At 50.8% G+C, this 21,872-nt stretch overlaps 1 protein-coding gene across 3 annotated transcripts in view; it reads right to left on the bottom strand.

The window, feature by feature from the left end:
- The window catches only part of KIAA0232 (KIAA0232 ortholog), a 67,586-nt gene extending 46,078 nt beyond the window's left edge, over positions 1 to 21,508 (bottom strand). For all 3 annotated transcript variants that reach the window (XM_037046181.1, XM_037046176.1, XM_037046187.1), the window contains exon 1: positions 21,315 to 21,508. The gene's annotated coding sequence lies outside the window, so the exon portion shown is untranslated. The remainder of the gene's footprint in view (positions 1 to 21,314) is intronic.
- Between the last annotated feature and the right edge of the window lie 364 nt (positions 21,509 to 21,872).

Below are 21,872 nucleotides of genomic sequence, written 5' to 3'. Positions count from 1 at the left end.
TAAATAATCGGCCACACCCCTAGAGTTGCTAGCGGTCACAATTTGTTTCTACCCATGCCAGTGCAGACTGCAAAGGACCAAGGGAAAGAGAGTGAGGATCGGTATGTCAGCAGGTCCAGGCTCCTCCCCAGGGTCCTGTGCCAGACCTCCGGGTGGGGACCTCCCAGTGGGGACCTCCCCAGACAACAGGGCCTGAGAGAGAAGCACCGCCATCACTTGGAGCTGGAGAGTGCCCGTCCTCCTCACCTTGAACTTCCCACTGTTAGCAGGTGACTCAGGAACTGAAAACTGGGCCCTGACTGGTGTGGCTCAGCGGGCTGGGCGCCCTCCCACAAACTCAAGGGTCAAGGGTTGCATTCGGGTTGGGGCACATGCCTGGGTGGTGGGCCAGGTCTTCTTCAGTGGCGGGCACATGAGAGGAAACCTACCGATGTTTCTGTCCCTCTCTTTCTCCCTCCCTTCCCCTCTCTCTAAAAAAACCCTAATAATAATAATATCTTTAAAAAGAAAGAGGAAGGAGGGGAGGGAGGGAGGGAGGGAGGGAAGGAGGGAGGGAGGAAAGTTGGGTCATAACTAAGCTTCCTCTCAGTCACCAGCGAGCCTTTGATAGAGGGCCAAACACTTGACAGATGAGAGATTTCTTTTTTTCTGGTTCTGAAGTAAAAGGAAGACTCCTAGATACGTTGGCTCACAATTATCTGTTTAATTAAAACGTCTTCGAGGTGCAATCCACCACGTGGCCAAAACAGTGAGGGGAGGGCGGGGATCTGACAAGCACGGGAAAAACCCATTTAACACCTACCTGGCCAAGTTCAAGAACATAGTTGGCAAACACCCAAATTTCAACTGCTGTCTATTCCTCTTTATATTCATTCTGCATGTGAAATGTAATCTGCATTAAGTTAGATTTCATTTTAGTTTAAATTGTATAAAAAGAGTTTTAAAGAAAAAGCACCACTATGTAACTAGAAGGTTTTTTGTTGTTTCACTTTTTTCCAACATTCCCTCTACAAAGGTTCACACTGAGAAAAAGAACTTTTAAATCATCTTATCTTTCTCTCATGCAAAATTAACCCAAGTCATCTTAAAGACTGGGCTATATCAATAAATGATAACTTATAAGTCTCACAATAAATAATACACCTATTTTAGAGTTTGACGTTTTTACTTTAAATTGCAAATGGTGGTTTTTATCAAAAAGGCAAAACACCCCCCCCCCCCGACCCAGCCAGCTAACTGAGCACAGAGGTTTGGGTCAGCAGTGAGTCCTCTCTAATTCGAGAAGGGGGGCGGCAGGCGCACGGCGTGCCCCTCTGACCAGCAGAGTGTGTCGGTGTTTGCGGTCGGGCCCAGCTCCGCTCCGCAGTTCCTGGGTTCGTGTCCATGACCTCTTGGGGTCTTCGTTTTCTCACCAGCACCATAAAATGACAAAACACCAGCCCTCCCTCCTCCCCCAACCACTCATGAGGCGGTTGCAACGAGCAAACGAGAAGTGCATCTACATACTCTGGCCTCTGCGTTTCACAAAATGTCATCCAAACAGAACATTTATCAGAAACTACCCTCCCCAATCATTTTGTGTTAGCTTAATCTTGCAGTTTCCTTCACCAATATGATTATGTGAAGAATACTAATTATGTAAAATATACTGGCTTTTATGAAAAAATCTCCTTACTATCATTTTTTAAAAAACTAAAATTGCCTTTATTTACAATGATCTACTTCTAGTCCTATTGTATGTTAAGAAACATTTCAGTTCTCTACTGCAAATTCAAATGTGACGCTGCAAAGAACGTGAGGGGCGGAGCGCAGAGAGTGAGTGCAGAGGGCAGCGCGTGCCCTCTGCTGCCAGCCTGTGCGTGCACATGCCTGCAGGGCACGAGGACGTCACACCGCTGCCACTGACCCAGCTCTATGAGCGGCGATGGAGGTGTCTCTCTCTCCCTCCGGTTCACCTCCTCTCTAACCTCAGCAATCTCCTGGCTTTGCTTTCTCCCGCCCCCTTCACCTACCATCCAGGAATTTCATGTAACTGCTCACGTCTCTTCCTGATTCTAGTGGATAAAATAAACACACTGCAGCCCTGGCTGGTGTAGCTCAGTGGATTGAGCGAGGGCCTGCCAACCACACGATCGCAGTTCGATTCCCAGTCAGGGCACATGCCTGGGTTGCAGGCTGGTTCCCTGCAGGCCAACTCCCAGCAGGGGACGCAGGAAAGGCAACCATACATTGATGTTTCTCTCCCTCTCTCCTTTCCTTCCCATCTAAAGATAAATAAATAAAATTTAAAAAAAAATAAAATAAAAAAAATAAACACACTGCAAAACTGCCACTCTCCAAAGCATCTTCTCAAACCAGTAAGATTCTGATTCCTGGCAACTGTCATCATTTTGGCTCAAATAAGCTCTTTCTTGTAAGATTCTTCTTAGGCTGGATGTCAGTACCGTTCACAGGGCGAGGAAAGATGTATAAAGACTTTCGGTAAGCGGGGAGCGGGGATATGTATGGCCTACATCTTCTTGCAAAAAATAGCAAAATAGCTACCAAACAAAATACAAAAATCAAAACACATCAAAGGTTTTTTAACAAAATTCTAAAAGCTGTTGGAAAAGTGATGAAACAACCAAATTTTAGAAGTTTTAAACCTTCAGTTGGAAGAAATTGAAACTGATCTTCACTCTAAGAAATGTAATTTCAAGACTTCCGGCCAAGATGGAGGCGTAGGTAGACACACTGTGCCTCAATCCACGACCAAAAGGAGGACAACAAATTTAAAAAGAAAAAACCACCAGAACTTTCAGAATATCGAACTCTATGGAAGTCCAACAACCAAGTTCAAGAAGAAACACACATCCAGGCCAGTGGGAGGGGGCAGAGACGGGAAGACTAGACTTGCAGCAAGGCGGTGGCTGGCAGAGCGGGGGGTCCCGCATTTGTGTGCGGGTACACTGGGAGGAACAACCTGGGGCGAGACAGACCTGCACCCCGGGGCTCCAGTGCAGGGAAACAGAGCCTCAAAACCTCCCACTGAAAACAGCTGTGGGGGTTGCAGCAGGAAAACTCCCAGCCTCACAGGAGAGTTCATCAGAGAGACCCACAGGGTCCTAGAACTACACAAACCCACCCGCCCAGGAATCAGCACCAGGAGGGCCCAACTGGCTTGTGGGAAGCAGGGGAAGTGACTGAAAGCCAGCTCAGAGCTGAACAACTGGCACTGTTCCCTCTCAGACCCCTCCCCCACACACAGTGCCACAACACAGCCAAGTGGGTTGGCCCACCATGGTGAACACCTGGGGCTCTGCCCCTTACTACATAATAGGCACGCTGAGACCCCCCACCCAAAAAAAATGGCCCAAATGAAAGAACAGATCAAAGCTCCAGAAAAAATAGAGCTAAGCAACAAAGAGACAGCCAACCCATCAGATGCAGAGTTCAAAACACTGGTGATCAGGATGCTCACAGAATTGGTTGACTATGGTCGCAAAACAGAGGAAAAAGTGAAGGCTATGCAAAGTGAAATAAAGAAAAATGTACAGGGAACCAACAGTGACAGGAAGGAAACTGGGACTCAAATCAACAATTTGGACCAGAAGGAAGAAATAAACATTCAAGCAGAGCAGAATGCAGAAACAAGAATTCAAAAATATGAGGAGAGGCTTAGGAACCTCCAGGACAACTTTAAACAGTCCAACATCCAAATCATAGGGGTGCCACAAGGAGAAGAGGAAGAGCAAGAAATCAAAAACTTATTTGAACAAATAATGAAAGAGAACTTCCCCAATCTGGCAAAGGAAATAGACTTCCAGGAAGTCCAGGAAGCTCAGAGAGTCCCAAAAAAGTTGGACTCAAGGAGGAACACACCAAGGCACATCATAATTACATTACCTAAGATAAAAATGAAGGAGAGAATCCTAGAAGCAGCAAGAGACAAGGAGACAGTTACCTACAAAAGAGTTCCCATCAGACTGTCAGCTGATTTCTCAAAAGAGACCTTGGCAAGAAGGGGCTGGAAAGAATATTCCAAGTCATGAAAGGCAAGGACCTACATCCCAGATTACTCTATCCAGCAAAGCTATCATTTGGTAAAAGGTGAAAGATTTATACGATCTGAAGAGAAACCAAAGTATAAAAGCTTTCATTTAGAATGGAAAGGCAGATAAAGTGCTTCCCACATAAGATCAAGTTAAAGGAGTTCATCATCACCCAGCCCTTAGTATATGAAATGCTAAAGCGACTTACCTAAGGAAAAGAAGAAGATCAAAGATATGAATCGTAAAATGACAACAAACTCACAACTATCGACAACCAAACCTAAAGAAACAAAAACTAAGCAAACAACTAGAACAGGAACAGAATCACAGAAATGGAGATCATATGGAGGGTTATCAAGGAGGGTGATCAATGGAGATCACATGGAGGGGAGGGGGAGAAAGGGGGAAAGGTACAGAATAAGTAGCATAAATGGCAGGTAGAAAATAGAGGGGGAGGTTAAGAATAGTATAGAAAATGTACTGTGAACCAGAGGATTGCAGTTCGATTCCCAGTCAGGGCACATGCCTGGGTTGTAGTCCAGTTCCCTTCAGGCCAACTCCCAGCAGGGGATGCATAAAAGGCAACCATACATTGATGTTTCTCTCCCTCTCTCCTTCCCCTCTAAAGATAAATAAATAAATAAAATCTTTAAAGAAAAAAAAAAAGAAAATGTAGAAGCCAAAGAACTTATATGTAAAACCCACGGACATGAACTAAAGGGCAGGGGAATGTGGGTGGGAGGAGAAAAAAGAGGGGGAAATGGGAAAACTGCAATAGCATAATCAATAAAATATATCTTAAAAAAAGAAATGTAATTTCAAAAACCCTGGGCAAGTTTATTTAGAAACAACAAACTTAAAACACAATTCTTAGAATCTGCTTTGTCCAGCATGAAATATTTTATAAAGTACAATACTAGATTATTGTGTACTAAAATAATTATTTAAAGTGGGGCTGTTACTTGTCAAAATGTCTGCATAAAAATTCTACAGCTTTTAACTACTAATATCAAAAATACAAAGTGCGTTTCAATGAGTGGGAGAAAAAATGGCCTGAGATTATGCAACGCGCTGGTAACACAGTGGGTCAACTCTTATTTAAGGTATTATAAAAAGCCATAAGCTAACATATGTTACAGTTGTCCAAAATAAAATTAGGTAATAAGGAATACTTTGGTAATATTTTAATGTATGTCAGTAAGAAATCTAATTCAATATAAAAATTTCAAATGGGTTATCCAACTCATATCCTACTAATTAGAAATTTTAAACTATCAGAATAAAATTCTACATTTGATTTTGCAAAAAGGTATGCAGTTGATAACCCAGAATAGGTTCTGAGGACTTGTTCTCATTTTTCATCCAGTTGTTTTACAGATTAAACCATGTCTTAGATGGGTTCTGAAGACAACTACAGTTATAATAGTTATAGTTCCCATCCCAGGGAGCTACTGAAATGAACAGTGTCACCATTTAAAAGATAACCTGCTAACGAGTCCCCCAAGTGTATGGTGGGCAATACAAATGTTACTATTTTTGCTCTAGAATTTCTTCCTTTCGCAAAACTTAGGGAAATACCAGAGCTGAAACAGAGGCAGGCGCGTCTACCCGAGGGCATCGTGAAATTCTCATCAAGGTGACATGCACCGGTGCCTCCGGGCAGGAGGCCGAGGACAGTGTCCCCCACCCTCGCTGCATGATGGACCCTCCTATGCTCTCTGGCACATATTTTGGGAGATTCAACTGTCTAACCAGGGAAAAAAACGGACATTTTCCCTAAGGCCCAAGTTATAGAGAAGACCTCACCTAGGGTCCTTGCGTCCTAAATTTCACAGGGTTGAAAAGTTAAACATTGACAATATAATTTAGAAACAAGATTATTAAATATATTATTTTCTTTCCTTTAAACAACCCACCCAAAAAGGACTCATGGGCATGGACAATAGTGTGGTGATTGCTGGGGGAAGGGAATATAAGGGGACTAAATGCTAATGGGAAAAAATAGAATGAAGATTAAATTAGAAACAACCACCGTCTACACAAACTGGACCGCACAGCCAACCAATCAGCACTCCCTTTCACGCGGTCTCAGGGACTCCCAGGCTCCCCTTCCCAGGCATGCCCTGGCCCTCATCATAAATTATCTCTGACAATCCACACTCAGGGCCTTCGTGGCGACACTGTCCGGCAGGGGCTGCGACTAGCGACCAGCAGCGCCCGCTACGTGGGCAGCAGGGAGGCAGGCCCCCGCACGTGGAGGAGATGCTCCCAGCCGTGGAAATGACCCTGGACTTGTTTCCGCCCCGTGAAACTGCCGTGCTGTGTTTAGTGGGTCAAAAGGACGTTAACAGCAGAGCCACCATGAGGAGCGAGCCTGCTGGCCGGTGGCTCTGCAACGCACCAGGGCAGGTGTGCGGCTCAGAGAGCACCCTCCGGGCTGGGGGGCGGGGGAGCTACACGAGAAGCCCTGAATTTAACAACCATCTGCGGGCGTCAGGCATGGTTGCCAAAGACGTAGAAATGCCGCTTCATTTAAGCATCCTTTCAGGCACCCCTAAACCCCGGACACATGCTAAAGGCCCCACTGCACTTAGAGCCGAAGAATAGCATTAATAAAACGATTCATCTATGAGTTCTCCCTAAGCCACTGAAATGGAATGATTCCTCAAAGCCCAGACTACCAGCACTTTAGAGACAGGTTAACAAAGCGAAATTCTCGAAAATGCAGCGAAGCTTCTCAGCAGCGGTGACACGCTCTGGGTCAGATGCCTCCACGAATAAGCCCCTTCTCCTCAGTAACTGGACTGGGATGACTGTCTTAGAGCCCCATACACACCGAAACTCTTTAAAATGTCACGGATACATTCAAGTCATCAATGTCATTACACTAATAAAGGTAAAGGTAAAAGAAGAAAGAATGTAGCAGAAATACACACTACATGGGTCAGAAAAACATCAAGTTGGAAGAAAAGTAGTTAACAATCTAAACACTAAACATAAAAATCAACTTTCAAGTGATGCATGTTAAACACAAGTTTGATTGTTCTGTCAAGTTCTCTGTCATGAGAAACACTGGACTTGGGGTTAGTAGTAAGTATTCTGCTCAAGTGAATATGAACTTAGACAACTATGGAAATAATCCTTTGAAACAGTTAATAAATTCGTCTTACTCGGATGCACCTTCCAGGTGCCACCTAACTACCAGCAACTGTAACTGGCTCAGTGATTTTTGCCTGAGTTCTCACAGACCCCAGAACATTTGTGTGTCCATGTCAAAGACCTGTGGAACTGATGCAAATGTCACCACCCATGGGAGCTCAAATCTGCCCTCTGACCTCGAAGTCTAGGCGGGCCCGGCCTGTGCAAGAACCACAAACAGGCGCCCTCCTGTGGAACTGTTACCCTCCCTTCAGAGTCTGGCCATTCTTTCCTTCCCAGAGAAAACCGTGCATCTATGAACTTCATCACGCTTTGCTCCCTACCCCACCAGCGCCTTGCTCTGTACACCAGTCACCACTGTGTGATGCAGTCCATTCCAGCAGAATCCCCTTTGTGTCCTTGGTCCTTGGGGGAGGGAAAGGGACACCCTTCCAGTTGGAGTGAACCTCCACAGCAGAGCCACAGCCCCCACCCCTGACCCGAGGCTAACCTGACCTCACCTCCCCTCAGGACAGAACTGGGAGAGAGGCGGGGGCCCTGGGGCTCCAAGAGGGGCTGGATGAAGGGCGCTGCCCCGCCCCCCACCCTGCCTGGCCTGGGCTCTGGGAGGCACTCCCGCAGCAGCTGGGGAAAGGCTTGTGAGAGGGGAGAGGCTCTGTCTGGGACAGCTCTGCTGTGCGTCCATTTGACTGGGCCTCGGGTGCCCAGACATTTGGCTAAAACACACAGCTGCGCCCTGCCCAGGCGTTTCCATAAAACACAGACCCCAGTCAGCGGGCCAGATGAGCAGGTTGCCCCCCCAGGGCAGGGCAGGGGGCAGGGAGGGGGGTCTAATGAGGCTAAAAGGCTGGGAAGGGTCACCCTTTATCAAGTCTGAGGATACTATCTTCAAACATCCTTCCCTACCTTCAAGTCAGAAAGATAGCAGCCTGCATTTTCTTCTGAAAGTGTTCCAGTTCTCCTTGTCACATGCATGACAAGAAAACTTTAAAGCACATTTGTACTTGAAAACCAAAAAAAGTTCCCAAACTTTAAACTACACCAGTCAGCTGGGGAACTTGGTAAAATGCAGTCTTCCTTCTCAGCCTTTTATTCTATCCATGCTGGCAATGGACTGAGCTCCTGTTCCCAGCTGCCCCTTCCTCCCCATACAGCCCTTTACACAGCCAGTCCTGCTGTTGCCGCAAGACAGACTGGCAGCGCCCCCTGCAGGCAGAGGAGACCGTGTCCCACACGGCGTGGACTGCGGTGGGCGTGGCAGACGCTGTATCCACCCAGAGGCTTTCCAAGTGACTGTGGATGCAGCCTGGCCTCTTCCCCCCACATCGCGGGAACAGCGTGTCCTGAACAGGGTGGCTCCTCAGCATGGATCCCAGATGAGAAGACACCTGGAACCGAGCATCCGCAGCTGGCTCACCGTCACCAGAACGTGATGTCAGCGGGAAGAAGTGTTGGGTGTTTAAGCCACTGAGATCTGGGGGTTCTGTCACCACAGGACAACCTTGTAAAGTCTAATAAACAGTCAGGTCCTTAACCCACGGACAAGTCACCTCCCCCTAGAATCAGTGAAGTGGAACTGTGCAGAAAGCGTCCAGCTCCTTCTTTCTACATGGAAAACCAACTGCCCCAGCATCACTCAGTGGTCGTCTGCCCACTCCCAACTGTCACGCCGGTTCTCTAGGTAGCCAGGGTCCACAAAACCTAACTGTGGGTGTCAGGGCTCTCGCGCGTGCTCAGGATACCTGATCCTGCGCTGGTGCCACCGGCCTTAGTTACCTGCCCTTCACACAAGGAGGTCTCCAGGTTCTTCAGGGTGGTCTTCCTGCTCTCGAACCTCTGCTCGCTCTTGTGATCTCGGAATCAGCCGTCCACTCTACCAGCAGCCCTGCAGGGACTCCGCCTGAAGAGCGTGCGCTGCACAGACCCGCGTGAAAAGAGCTGACTGCTCGAGGCGCCGAGCCTTCTTCTGCAGAACAGGGCCACGTCTCCATTTACTGAGGTCTCCTCTCACGTCTTTCAAATCAGTTCTGATTTTTCACACACGGGCCGTTAGATGTATTCCTGGACACTCGGTCACAGATTCTTTCCGGTGTCCCACACAGCCAGCACCTTCACATGACAGCAGCTCTGTCTCCTGCATGGCCATCCTGCCGCCCGTCTGTGAGGTCCTTGCCTTGCGGTGGCTGCCCCCAGCGGGACGCTGGGGGGTGGGGGGCAGGCGACCCGCCTCCTGCCAATCACCCAGAAGCAGTTTCCCCCGTTCCTCACTCAGACCACCACTGCCCTCTCCGCAGGCCCTCTGCAGAGTTCGTGCCTGGCTAAGTGCACTTCCTCCCACCTGGAGCTTGCCAGGGTCACAGAGGTGGCTCAGTCACCTACACCTAGAATGATGGGGATGGGAGTCTATGTGGTTTCCTTCCAGCAACAGCAGAAGCAGCTTCTGCTCATTGAGTCCTAACTACCTAAGTGTCCTACATGTATTTTTAATTGGTTCTAACAACTCGATGTGATAGACAGTGCTATTATTCCTCTTTCTTGGATGATGAAACTGAAACTTAGAATAGAAAACTGATTTCCCCAAGGAGCAAGAAAGAGGAAGAGTTGAGATTTGAAAGTGAGTGGATCTAATTCCAGAGTGAAGCGCTGCCCAAACAGACCATCTGATGACAGCTCACGCCTGACCAGTGGGAGCTGCCCGGCCCCAACGGGGATGATGAGCAGCAGTGCCCCGCATCCAGCGCGGCCCCCTGGGCCCCGCATTCTGCTCTAAGGCCGTCCAGTGCACGCACGGAGTACTTATGAAGCCCTTCAGATGCACGAAGCAGGACGAATCCAACAGAGGAAAAGAGCTGGGGATTACATGATTCCAGGTTCCAAAATTCTGAATATAAGCTCTTGCTGGAAGAGCCTTAATGCCACTGATGAATGTTTTAAAACGCACAGATTGCTAAGGAAAGCTTAGGAAGTCTCAACCACACACCAGGAAAGGAGCAGGCCGGCACAGAGACCACGCCAGACAACAGGGGTGCAAGGAGCCCAGCGCGTGCGCCCCGGGAGAGAGATGCTCCACGTGCTGCAGCTGCACTCTCACCCGATACGCGGTGGGGAGTGGGGGCTGAGGGCGTCACAAAGAAAGGAAACACGCTCCGTATTTTCCCAGAAAACCAACTGACGCACCGAACCGAACCGAACTGATCTGATCCAGAAAGTGTTTTAAGTAACGCTCTGTCCACTGGTGGCAGGCACTGAGGCACCACCCGGCCCCACTGAGGACACATCACGTTGCTGGGAGTGCAGTGTCAGGACCACCTCCCCTGCAGGCAGCTGGCCCACCCAACACCTTCCCTGGCCCAGGAAGGCTCCTTGTCCACCACAGCTGCATAAGCGCACCCAGGTCTGGTCATGTGGTCCAGTGGGGTTCTTCCAGCTTCCCCGCTCCCCTTGGGGCGGATCAAGGCTGTGGCGGGGCCTAAAAAGCAGCACAACTCCCTTCCACTTCCATGGCTGTGGACCCCAGGGGTCCCTGTCAGTCAACATTCTGCATCTAGCCTGTCTGCAGCCACTTTCCAGAGGACACACAGCCCAGAGAACCAGGAAGTAACAGACTGGCCCATCAGATTCACAGTCCCCTCCCCTGTAATCACATGTCAGAGACTGCGACTCCCCGGGTGTGTTTACTGTGTGCCTGACACAGTGTGGGGCAGAAACTGGGAGGCCATGGCAGCGTGTTGTCTGGTAACTGTCAAGCAGAGAGTGTGTTTCAGCAAATTCACCGGCTGGCCCTCTTCAGCGGCCCACACGCCATCTGGCTGCAGACACACCCGAATCCCCACCCCTCCGTGGGCTGTGCTACCTTTGATCCACGGCTACTTCTCCTTTTCACTCTCTTAGAAGGGCCACTCACTTTGACCCGCCTCTGCTCCAACCTGAATCCAATGGCCGGTGTCCTTATAAGAGGAGGGAAATGTGGACAGAGAGGAGAACCCACCCGAAGACCCAGGGATGCCAAAGTGACTGATGAGCCCAGAAGCCAGGAGCAAGGCACAGAACGCGTGCTCCGCCATCACCTCCACAAGGAGCTGGCCCTGCTGACCCCCGGGGATCAGACTTCTGGCCTACAGAGCTGGAAGAGGGCAGTGCGGCCCACAGCGGCCCAGCCTGCGGTCCTCTGCTCTGCGACAGACAGCAGCCCTAGGACGCGGGCCCAGCTCCCGTGCAGCACTTTCCACCCCACGGCTGACGGAAACTGCGTGGACTCTCCTGCGCCATGCATCTCAGTAGAAAGTACAGAGCAGGGGTTTTCAGCTGGCACGCCGCACGGAAGTTTAAAACATGCAATACCCCTAACTTGTTAGTCCGGGGCACTGGCCTCTCTCTCCGTAGCTTGTCAAATTTTAAAAAATGACAACAGCCAATACAACAATAGCCATCTGGTGTGAATGAGTCAAAGTTACCCCTATTTTTGTCAAATCAGCAAAAAATACAGCTTCTGGTGTGCTGCAACATTAGTAACTGGTTTACATGTGCCGGTGGTACAGCGACATGACAGGAGGAGAAAGACCAGGGCTGGGGTCAGCGTCAGCAGCGTCACCTCCACGCTCAGAGACCTGGCTGCTGGCACTCAAGCATTTCTCGGGGTGGGGAATCCAGCGTCCACCTGAGAGAGGGGGGCGGGGCACAGGCGATCCAGGGGGCTGCCTCGGCACCCATCTTCCCATCCCTGCTTAACAACCTACAAGGGGGACCAAAAAAACCCAGATTTTATTTATTAAAAACAATGAATTTATTCTTACATGTTTAAATTTTGGTCACCTTCAAAGTCCTCTGCATTTGACGCAGCACACCTACCGAGATGTTTTTCTCCCTCCCCCTCTCTAAAATCAACAGGTCTGTCCTCTGGTGAGAATCAAAGAAAGAAAAAAAGGGAGGGAGAGGAGGGCAGGGGGGGAAGGAGGGGGAGGAGGAGGGGAGGAGGAGGAAGAGAGGGAAAGAGAAGGGGAAGGGGAGAAAAGAGAAACATAACTACACATCCAAGCCTCCCACAAGTCAGGGCCAGGGCCACTGTGGGGCCTGCTGCGAAGCTGGAGCCTTGTCCATCCTACCATCCAACGTCAGTCCTCTAAGGGGAGCATACGATTTTGAAAAATCCAAGCAAAGCCTTTTGATTTTGCATTTATCAGATCCTTAATCAAAGTTTCTGGTTTGGCCATTAATTACTGTCCACTGTCCCAATGGGCCCTTTGAGAGGCAGACAGACCTGAAGTCCGAGCCGGACAGAAAGCAAGGCCAGCTCGGACCCTGCTGTGGCGGGCAGCAGGGCGTTACCCGATCCTCTTCTAGGCAGTGCTCCGCCCACCCCAGCGAGGCCCAGTTTCCATGATGGTGCCTATCGAGTGTCGAGGGAAAGGTGGTTCCAAACACTGCTTGTAAATGGGCGTGTGTGTTTCAGCCAAAGGGGAGCATGAGATGCACAGGGCGGGGGAGCGTGACGTCTGAGAAGGAAAACACACCTGACACTCGCAGGGGTGTCCGACCTTCTGGCGTCTCCGGGCCTCACTGGAAGACACAGTGTTGTCCTGGGCCACACGTTAAATACACAAACACTAATGGAAACTGATGAGCAAAAAAAAAGCCTTAAGTAGATTTAGGATTTTGTACTGGGCCGCATGCAGGCCGTGGGTGCGGGTTGGACACCCCTGCTACGGTCACTGCTCCCAGCACAGTACGAAGATTCCCGTGGCGGCATCTGGCAGGCCCTCCTGCTCCTCAGCCCCGGGCCTCAGGCAGGCAAGTGGAACAGCAGAGGGAATGGGGCTGCCAAGCCATGCTGGCCCAAGGAACCGACACACCGCCGTGCAGACCCGAACACCGGACTGTGAGTGTAAATAATGAACGGCGACAAAGCCCTGCCCTGTGACAGCTGAGTCCACTTAAGGGGCCTAACTGAATACCGAAAGGCACCCTACACGCTCAACATCAGAAAAAGGGAGGTTCAATATTCTTATGACAGTTCCGTCAAGTGGAGCTGCAGGTCACAGGCCCTGAGAGGGAGGCTCTGAGAAGCCTCGGCCACCTGCCCACACTGCGTGCACCGCTCCTAAGTGTGCTTCTCCTCCTGCTGCGGTCCACTCTGCAGAGAGGGAGCACAGTGGCCCACATCGAACAGGCTGGGCTCCTGTCCTGATGGGACTCACTTAAAAAAAAAAAAAACCCTGGCTGGGTGGCTCAGTAAATCACAGCATTGTCCCAGTACGCCAGAGTTGCAGGTTGGATCTCCAGTCAGAGCACATCCAATGATCAACCAATGATGCCTCAACAGGTGGAACAAAAAAATGATGTTTCTCTGTCTCTCTCCCTCTACTCCCTTCACCTCTCTCTAAAATCAATAATATCTTTTAAAATTAACAAAAACAAAACAGTACAGGGGGAGACCCCTATCCTACAGACCGTCTCCAGGGTTTGTTCACTTCTTATTCACTCAAGAGCTCAGCCTGCCCATCACGCCAAGATCAGGCCCCAAGTTCCAGAGCCGCTTTCAGGAGGCTCGCCTGCCCGTGGACCGCGGCCACCACCGCTAGGCTGCCCTAGGGCCCACCTTCCTCGGCTCCCCAGGCTTCCTCCCTCAGCACCGTCCAACAGCAAAGTCTGAGCCATATGTAATTTAACATTTTCTAGTAGCCATATTAAAAAAGAAAAACAAGTGAAATTAATTTTAATATACTTTCTTTAACTCAATAGATCCAAAATATTATCACTCTAAATATAATCCAGTAAAAGATTATGAATGATATTTTACATTCCTTTTTCCCATACTTAGTCTTTGAAACCTTGTACATATCTGACACAAGACAGCACAAGTAAAAACAGCCACATTTTGCCCTGGCTGGTGTGGCTCAGTGGGTTGAGCACGGGCCTGCAAACCAAAGGGTCACCAGTTCGATTCCCAGTCAGGGCACATGCCTGGGCTGCAGGCCAGGTCCTCAGTAGGGAACACATAAGAGGCAACCAAAGGTTGATGTTTCTCTCTCTTTCTCCTTCCCTTCCTCTCTCTCTAAAAATAAATAAATGACATTTTTTTAATTGCCATATTTCAAGTGCTCAAAGCCGACATGTGGCATGTGGCTTCCTTCCTGACCTACCTGACCTACCCGACCTCCAGCCCATGCCCTCAAATACTACCTATACAGCAGTTACTCCAAATGTCATCTCTACTGCGCCCTTCTGTAAACCCAGAGTTCTGCACCATCAAGCTACTACACAATTAGGTGTCTAATCAGCCTTTCCACTTATGGAGCTCCTACACCACCACCCTTGCGCTGGCCTTCCCAGTGTCAGTCAAGGGCAGACAGAAACCCTCTGTTCAAGCGGCGAGTGGGGCACACACGCACTACGCCCCCCGCCTGCGCTGGCGCCCTGAGCTCATCTACCAGCAAAGCCTCTGCACCTCGACCTCCGCAGTCCCCAGACCCAGGGTCTTCAGAGCCTGGCCCTCCCCCCAAAATGCACTGTACTCCTGGGAGGTCCTCACTTCTTCCTGTTGCCTTCAGGTCTCAAGTGTCACCTCTTTAGAGCCCTTCCCTGTCCACACTCTATGACACAAACCCTCCACCTCTTGCTTCATTTTCCTTCTTAGTGCAAACCTGCGCTTGCCTGACATGCATAACCACTGACTATTCGTATGGCCAGCCTCTCCCCATCCCAGCAAGGACAGACAGTGCTGTGGGTGGTGGCTATGTGGGTGTCCCACACAGGAGGCCCTTCAACAGAACCTGCTGTGGGAAACCAAGGTGACCAACAGCCTCAGGCTGCTGCACGCCCCGAGTCCCCAAAGACAGGACATCAGGCCACACGTCCCCCCCATTGCCCCAGCAATGCTGATCACAGAGGGGTACCAGACTCGGGCTTCCACCAGAGGCAGACTCCCGCCTTGGCCTGAGGCTGCTCCCGCCCAATCCCTCCTTTCCCCTCTCCTTTCACAGCCACATCCTCTGCACGCCTGTGCCTTCCCTTGTTCCCTTCCCAGGCAATTCCCCCAATAAGCCCCCCCGCAAGCCCAATCATCTCCGCATCTAGGCCTAGGACGAAGCAGGTGGTCATGGGCATGAATAACCCTCTAGGAAGTGTGGGGCAGGGGAAAGAACATGCACTTCAAGCTGCAAGGACAGAAGCTTGGGCTCTGGCCCTGCCGTGTTATTTGTAACCTTAGGGAGGCTGCTTGAGACCTCTGGCCACAGTCGTGACAGCCCCTCGGCTCCAGTGCCATCGGGAGGATGAAATGACACCTTCTATCTGAGGCTCCGACACACGGCCTGACCCTGCAGGACGGTAGTAACAGGTGTGAGCTCAGCCTCCTCCCTCCCCCACGAATCCTGACTACTTTTTAATGAAAGAAAGCCCCTATTAGTTGTGTGCACCCACCAGCGAATCCCTTGCTCAACTAGCCTCACCAATAAATAAGCTTTACATTCACTCCTATGATGGGCTTCGAGTTGATTTGCTAGATTTAAGAAAGTGAAATTTCATCAGAGATGGGAATTGCTACACTTTGACACGTAAGCTGTTTCCCTAAAGCTTCAAGAAAGCACAGTTTAAAAACACAAAAACCAATACGAAACCTAAACTACAGTTCTGTACCAACTTCTTACAGCTAAGGTTTTTAGAGCCCCTTCAAAATTTTTTTTCAAGTTTGGAGCATTCTAGATTATTACTTAAATTTTCAAGAACATACATGCTGACTTTGCATGGATTTCAATTTAGCAGTTTAAAAAACCCTCGGGCATGACACCTGTGATTTACGTGTGCACTCTAAAAGCCTCCTAGTGGGGGAGCTACTGGTGAACCGCTAGTGGGAGTCCCCGGGAGCAGCACTGGGAGGTGGGAGAGTGAGGGGTTCTTACTTTTACGTGCTCCTTCTGGAGGGCTTTGGAGGACGGAGACCTGACTCGGGGGGGTCAGCACAGCACACGGTGCACAGGCGATGTGTTGCTGTACACTTGAAACCTGTGCAGTTCTGCTAACCCGCGCCACCCCGATGAATTCAATGCAGAGGACAATAAGGAAGCAAATAAATACTCTTTACAGGCCTGACTACACAATTTGCGGGCTCCGGTGCAACATACGGAGCACACCCAGACCGTGAGAGCGGGGCACTGGAGCACGGAGGGGCCCGGGACTGTGCGGGGTGCTGGTTCCGGAGGCGGACTGGGAGCCGTCACCATTTTATTAACCTAATATTTAGTGTGCAGTACAAATGGCTGTCATCCTTAGTAACACAAAATTATATGACATGACTACAGAGAAAAAAATAACCAGCCTGTATCCACAATTGTTAAAATATATAGCCAGTCAGAAAAACCTGAACATGGTCGATGACAATTCAGAGAAGTTGGACACCTGTCAGTCAGGTTTTGCAGGCTACACAGAGCCGAGGGGCTCTTCACGCACGTTCACAAGGACACGTGTGCGAGACTGTGCACTGCGGCCCAGTGCTACAGTGGCCCAGCGCAGAAGCCCATCCATCGGCTAGTTAAGGAAATTCTGGCACAGCCGTTCACGGGATACTTGGGCCACAGAGAAGCCGGGGAAGGAGTGCCACACCTGGGGCAGGTGTGCGTGCACCATACGGAAAACACAAAGTTTGGGGTCTGCTTAAAAACAGAGCGCTCTCAGCCATGACCCCACTTTTTACAAGTACAGGCATAATTTTTCCCTGTGACATCCAAGAAACTGCTCAGTAGTTTTTCAAGATGAGTACAGGATGCAAAGAGGGGTGAAGGAGATTCACGTTTCATCTTACAATTTAAGCCAAACCTTCAGCATTAGGGACTCTGACAGGAAGAAAAAGGCAGAAAGGACATTCCAGTAAGAAGGAACTGGACAAACGACCATGACAGTGGCCAGAGGTCCAGTGTTGAAACACAAGGTGACGAGAGATGCAGTAAAATATCCAGCTCGAGGCCGGAATGAGGCCAGATGCACAGGTCTTTTCGTGACTCCCTTGAACATTCATTCTCACCCGGGGCCAGGCGGTGGGCCTCCAAGGCGAGACCTTTGCGGGAGTGAGCCTGCGGCAGAACCAGGTCACCCGCTCAGGGGCGGTGAGACGGGGTCGCTGCTGAGAACCTCCGGTGGAGACATCCGGGAGAGGGTGTGCTATGCTTTGATTTACACAGTAAATCTTTCCGGTAGCAAAACACAGGGGGCCAGAGAAACCAGAGAAGGGAGGCCGGTCAGCAGGCCTCCCCTGAGAGTCCATGGAACACTGCCAGGGCCCGCAGAGGGTCGGGCCAGAGGGGCTCTGAAGACAAGGGCTAAGGAAAAGGCACGTGGGGACAGGCCCGGTAAAAATCTGGTCAGAAAGGGTAGACTCAACATATTTCCAACCGGCGTGACAAGAAAGCCGGAAGTGCTGTGAAGACAGACATCTTACTGCCTCACATCTGAAAGGGGACATGCAGTGCCTGAGTATAAGCTACTGTAAGTGACACTACGAAGCAAAAATAGCACAGGCAAGACTGTTCTCATTTCACAGGATAAAGGGACTAAAGTCCAAGAGAGATGTAACTGACTTGCCCACAGGGGGTGAGAGCTGAGCAGAGGCACAAACCTCAGTCTTTAAAAAATAATAATAATAAAAAAAAACCCAAGTCTTTCCAATATAGATCTAGTGGTCTTTAAACAAGCCCCCTCAGCCCTGCCTGGTGTGGCTCAGTGATTGATCACCAGCCTACGAACCAAAGCTCACTGGTTCGATTCCCAGTCAGGGCACATGCCTGGGTTGCAGGCCACGTCCCCAGCTGGGGCCCGCGAGGGCCTACCAATCAATGTTTCTCTCCCTTCTTTCCTCTCTCTCTAAAAATAAATAATAAAATCTATAACAAGTTAGCCCTCCAAATGCAGACTGCTATTTAATGAGTATAGTAAATCTCTTTTAAGAACCATTTGAATCAAAAAGCACGTAATCTTCTGGGAGCAAAGTTCTACTTCAAAAGAAAGGAATATTTTCAAACCTGGGCTCTGGTCCCCTCTATCCAACAGACAGGGTGCAGTGACTCCAGTCGGCAATGCGGGCTTTCGGGTCCTGAAAGTTTGGACAGATGGGAGGTGGTGGTTTGTACTTTATGTAAAGATCCCACTTGGTATCAGGTGAGAGACCAAAAATAACTGAAAAGAAATATTCTGAGTATTAACTGTCTTCAACAGAGCACAACTGCATTTCGAATGCTGTGGTTGGTGCTCTGTGTTGGTGATTAACATACTTCATAATAATAGTTTGCTACGTAAGACGGGTTACAGACTTTATTTAGCAAACATCTGAGTACTTTCACGTTTAAACTCCAGAGCAAGGTGTTGGGAGCAAATAATGACATGGTCACCACAGCCAGTTTGACACACACAACACAACACGACAAAACAGTCGACGTAAGCACAAAGGGTTGTAACTGCAGAAATGAAGAACCCATTTTCACAGGGTTTCCAAAGGGTTCCAGAGAGGACAGAAAACCAGATATGGACTTGTAAAAATGGAAAGGGATGGGAGTGAGCCTTCCCGTGAGAGCCAAGGCGATGCGAGAAGGAGGAAGCAGCGGCAGGGCTTGCCCCCAGGGCCAGAGGAGGCCCTGATTAGCAGCAGAGTGTGCACAGGTGAGGAGGAGGGCAGGTGAAGTTCAGAGACAGCTGGGGCCGGGCCAAGAGGGGCCCTGAATGTGACGCTGGTAGGCCCAGTTTCCATTCTCCAGTCGGCAGGCAGTCTTAGAGCTTTCTGAGCCAGAGACTGGCAAAATCTGACCAGGTTTCAGAAGGGTGACTCTGGCAGCCAGACAGGGAGAAGTGGAGAGGAGCCTGAAGTCAAAGCTTTAGGCCAAGAAAGGAATCTGAATCTCAGACACGCAGGCATTAATCTAATATCTTAAGGGGGAATGTTGCTGGAGTCTCTCACATGCCCCCTCACTCGATCACCCCACCATCTGGAGATGGCTGTCACTGTTACCCCCATTCTGCAGATGGAAAAACTGGCTCAGGGGCCAGCAACTGCTCCACGTGAAATGACACGAAAACAGAGAGAAAATCCAGGCTCAGTACTTTTCCATAATGGGGAGAAAACTTTTTAAAATCCTGTTACTTTTGAAAAGTGCTACTGTAAAGCCTGAGTGACCTATAATAGCATTAGGAAAGTGCTAAAAATCCATGTAATTCTCCTCAATGTTTGTAACTTGTGTAACAAATAAGCTAATGACCCTTCAAATAGTTACATGCTTTCTGTTAATGCCATGTTAAAGACCTATAGTCTAAAAAACAAACAAAAAAACCTGTACCTTGAATTCCATTTGCCATATGGAATTAAACATTTAGGAGTAGTATTCTGCCCTCCATTCAATGTTCCAGTGCCCAAACTGGCATTTCACTGATGAAACAGGCTTAAGCAGAAAGCATTATACATATGCCCAAACTGAAGCAGTAAACTGACTACCTTTTGAATAATTAAAAATTCATTATTTAGCCCTGGCTGGTATAGTTGAGTGGATTGAGCATGGGCCTGCAAATCAAAGGGTCGCCAGTTCTATTCCCAGTCAGAGCACAGGCCTGGGTTTCCGAACAAGTCCCCAGTAGGGGGTGCTCAAGAAGCAACCAAACATTGCTGTTTCTCTCCCTCCCTTTCTCCTTCCTTTACTCTCTCTCTAAAAATAAACAAATAAAATATTTTTAAAAAACTAATTTAAAAAAGTCATTATCTACCAGGTACAGCAATTGAATCAAGAATACAAGGTGGGGGAAAAACAGGGTTACAGTTGCCTGTATGGAAAACGACACAGTAATAAATCATAACACAAGAATAAATGCTGTGTTTCGCATAGGCACAACGGCAAACCTACTTTTGCCCCATCCTGTATAAACAGTAATTGCAAGGAGCTTACCTATAGGTTCACGGAAGAAATCTAGTTTGTGGGTTTCAGCGCATAGTTTCATTCCCGGCACCTACTGTCAAAAATGCTTGCCTTCCCCACCTCATCAATCTTCTACCAGCGTTTTGGGGTTTTGTTTCTAAACAAGACCCAAAGGCATAAAACCCCTTCTCGGGAACTTGGACGCAGTTTTCAATCTAGATATCCAAGTATCCCTCCAGGTAATTATTAGCAGAAGCCGCATTTAGTTAAATCATCCCAACGAATCTCACGTGCCCCTCCCCGCTTATCTCCTATACTTTCTACCAGGTAAAATCTCTATAGCTGGCCTACAGAGGACAAAATCAGAGAGGCAGAGAAAGGGAAATCAGAACTTGGTTCGGCTACGATTTGGGGGTCTGCTGCCATCCGTGCACCTCCGTCTGCACGCCGAATTCTGGACCAGAACGCAGCATTTCACACGCACAACCCTCATTTCTCCGGCAGAGGAGCGCAGAGCTCCGAGAAGCCGCGGCGGACGCGTGTGCTCAGGACCCAGCGGGCTCAGGACCCAGCGGGCTCAGGACCTCTCGCGCCGCGGAGGCGAGTGACTTTGTGGGTTTGTCATTCCTTCAGGCGGCCGTAACCTTCGCTAAACCTTGCGTCGCGCCCGGCCCACCCGGCAAGCGCCCTGCCCCGCCCCCGCCAGTCCCCGCCCCCCCCGCGCGCCGCACCACAGGCCAGCACGCCCGTCAGTCAGCGCCCGCCCCGCCCCGCCCGGCCCCTCCCCCGTCGGCGGTTTCCCTTCCCGGGCCCCTAAAGGACAATGCTAGAGGGGAGGGGGCAGTGCAGCGAGTGCCCACCCGCGGGCCGGCTGGCCGCTCCACGAGTCCCGCCACTGCCAGCTCGGGACTCCGCGCCTCTGCCCCACGTCCGGCCTCCGCCTCACTTCCCCTAAAGAGCCGCTCCCAGCGCTGTGACACCGGCCCATTGTGCGGACTCATCGTCCTCCCCCCGCTCGCCCGACGCGCGGCTACAAGCCAGACCCGGAGCGGGGGTCCTTGTGCCCGCAGCCCACCGCACGCCGGGGCCGGGCTGGGCTCCTCAAGGAACCCGCGGCTCAGGGGGCGGCCCGGCCTCCATCAGGCCGGCCCCAGAGTCCTTCGGCGGCGGCGGCGGCCTGCCTGGCCCACACCCGCCCGGCCGAGGGGCCACCGCCCGCCCGTCCCGGTCTCCCCAGTACCTGCCGAGCGGCGCGGCAGCTCGCGGCGGCGCCTTCTCTCCCTCCGTGGGCTCCGAGCGGCTGCCGAGCGCCGGGCGGCCCTGGCCTGCGCCTTACGTAAAGCGGCGGCGGCCCCGGCGCCACTCGCGGAGGGCGGGAGGCGGCGCGCCGTGGCCGCTCTGCTCCGTTACCCGGCAACTGGCCTCAGCGCCCCGCCAACCGGGCGCGCTCCATATCCTTCCGCCCTGGCGTCGGGATTACATCAGCGCCGGCCGCCCCGCCCCGACTCCGCCCGGGCCCCGCCCCTCCAGCGGGCCAAGGCCGCCGGAACGGGAGTGCGAGTGGCGCGAGCTGGCTCGAGCCGCGCTGCTAGGCGTGGGTACGCAAGCCGGCTGGGAGGTTGGCGAACTGGAATCCCACCCGGTGTGCGAAGCGTCGGAGGGCAGACATCCCACACTAAGGGGCGCGTGGGGCTGCTGTTTGCAAAAGCCCCTAAACTCCGTCGCCGCTCTGGCCCCGCCCGGGAAGTGGGGCGCGACTTGCACGGCCCCACCCGCGGCCCCGTACAGCCCCCGCCTT

The sequence above is a fragment of the Sturnira hondurensis genome, unplaced genomic scaffold, assembly GCF_014824575.4.
Source record: "Sturnira hondurensis isolate 20B ecotype Veracruz unplaced genomic scaffold, ASM1482457v3 Scaffold0000780, whole genome shotgun sequence".
Taxonomy (NCBI): Eukaryota; Metazoa; Chordata; class Mammalia; order Chiroptera; family Phyllostomidae; genus Sturnira; species Sturnira hondurensis.
This window is presented reverse-complemented; position numbering and strand designations above follow the sequence as displayed.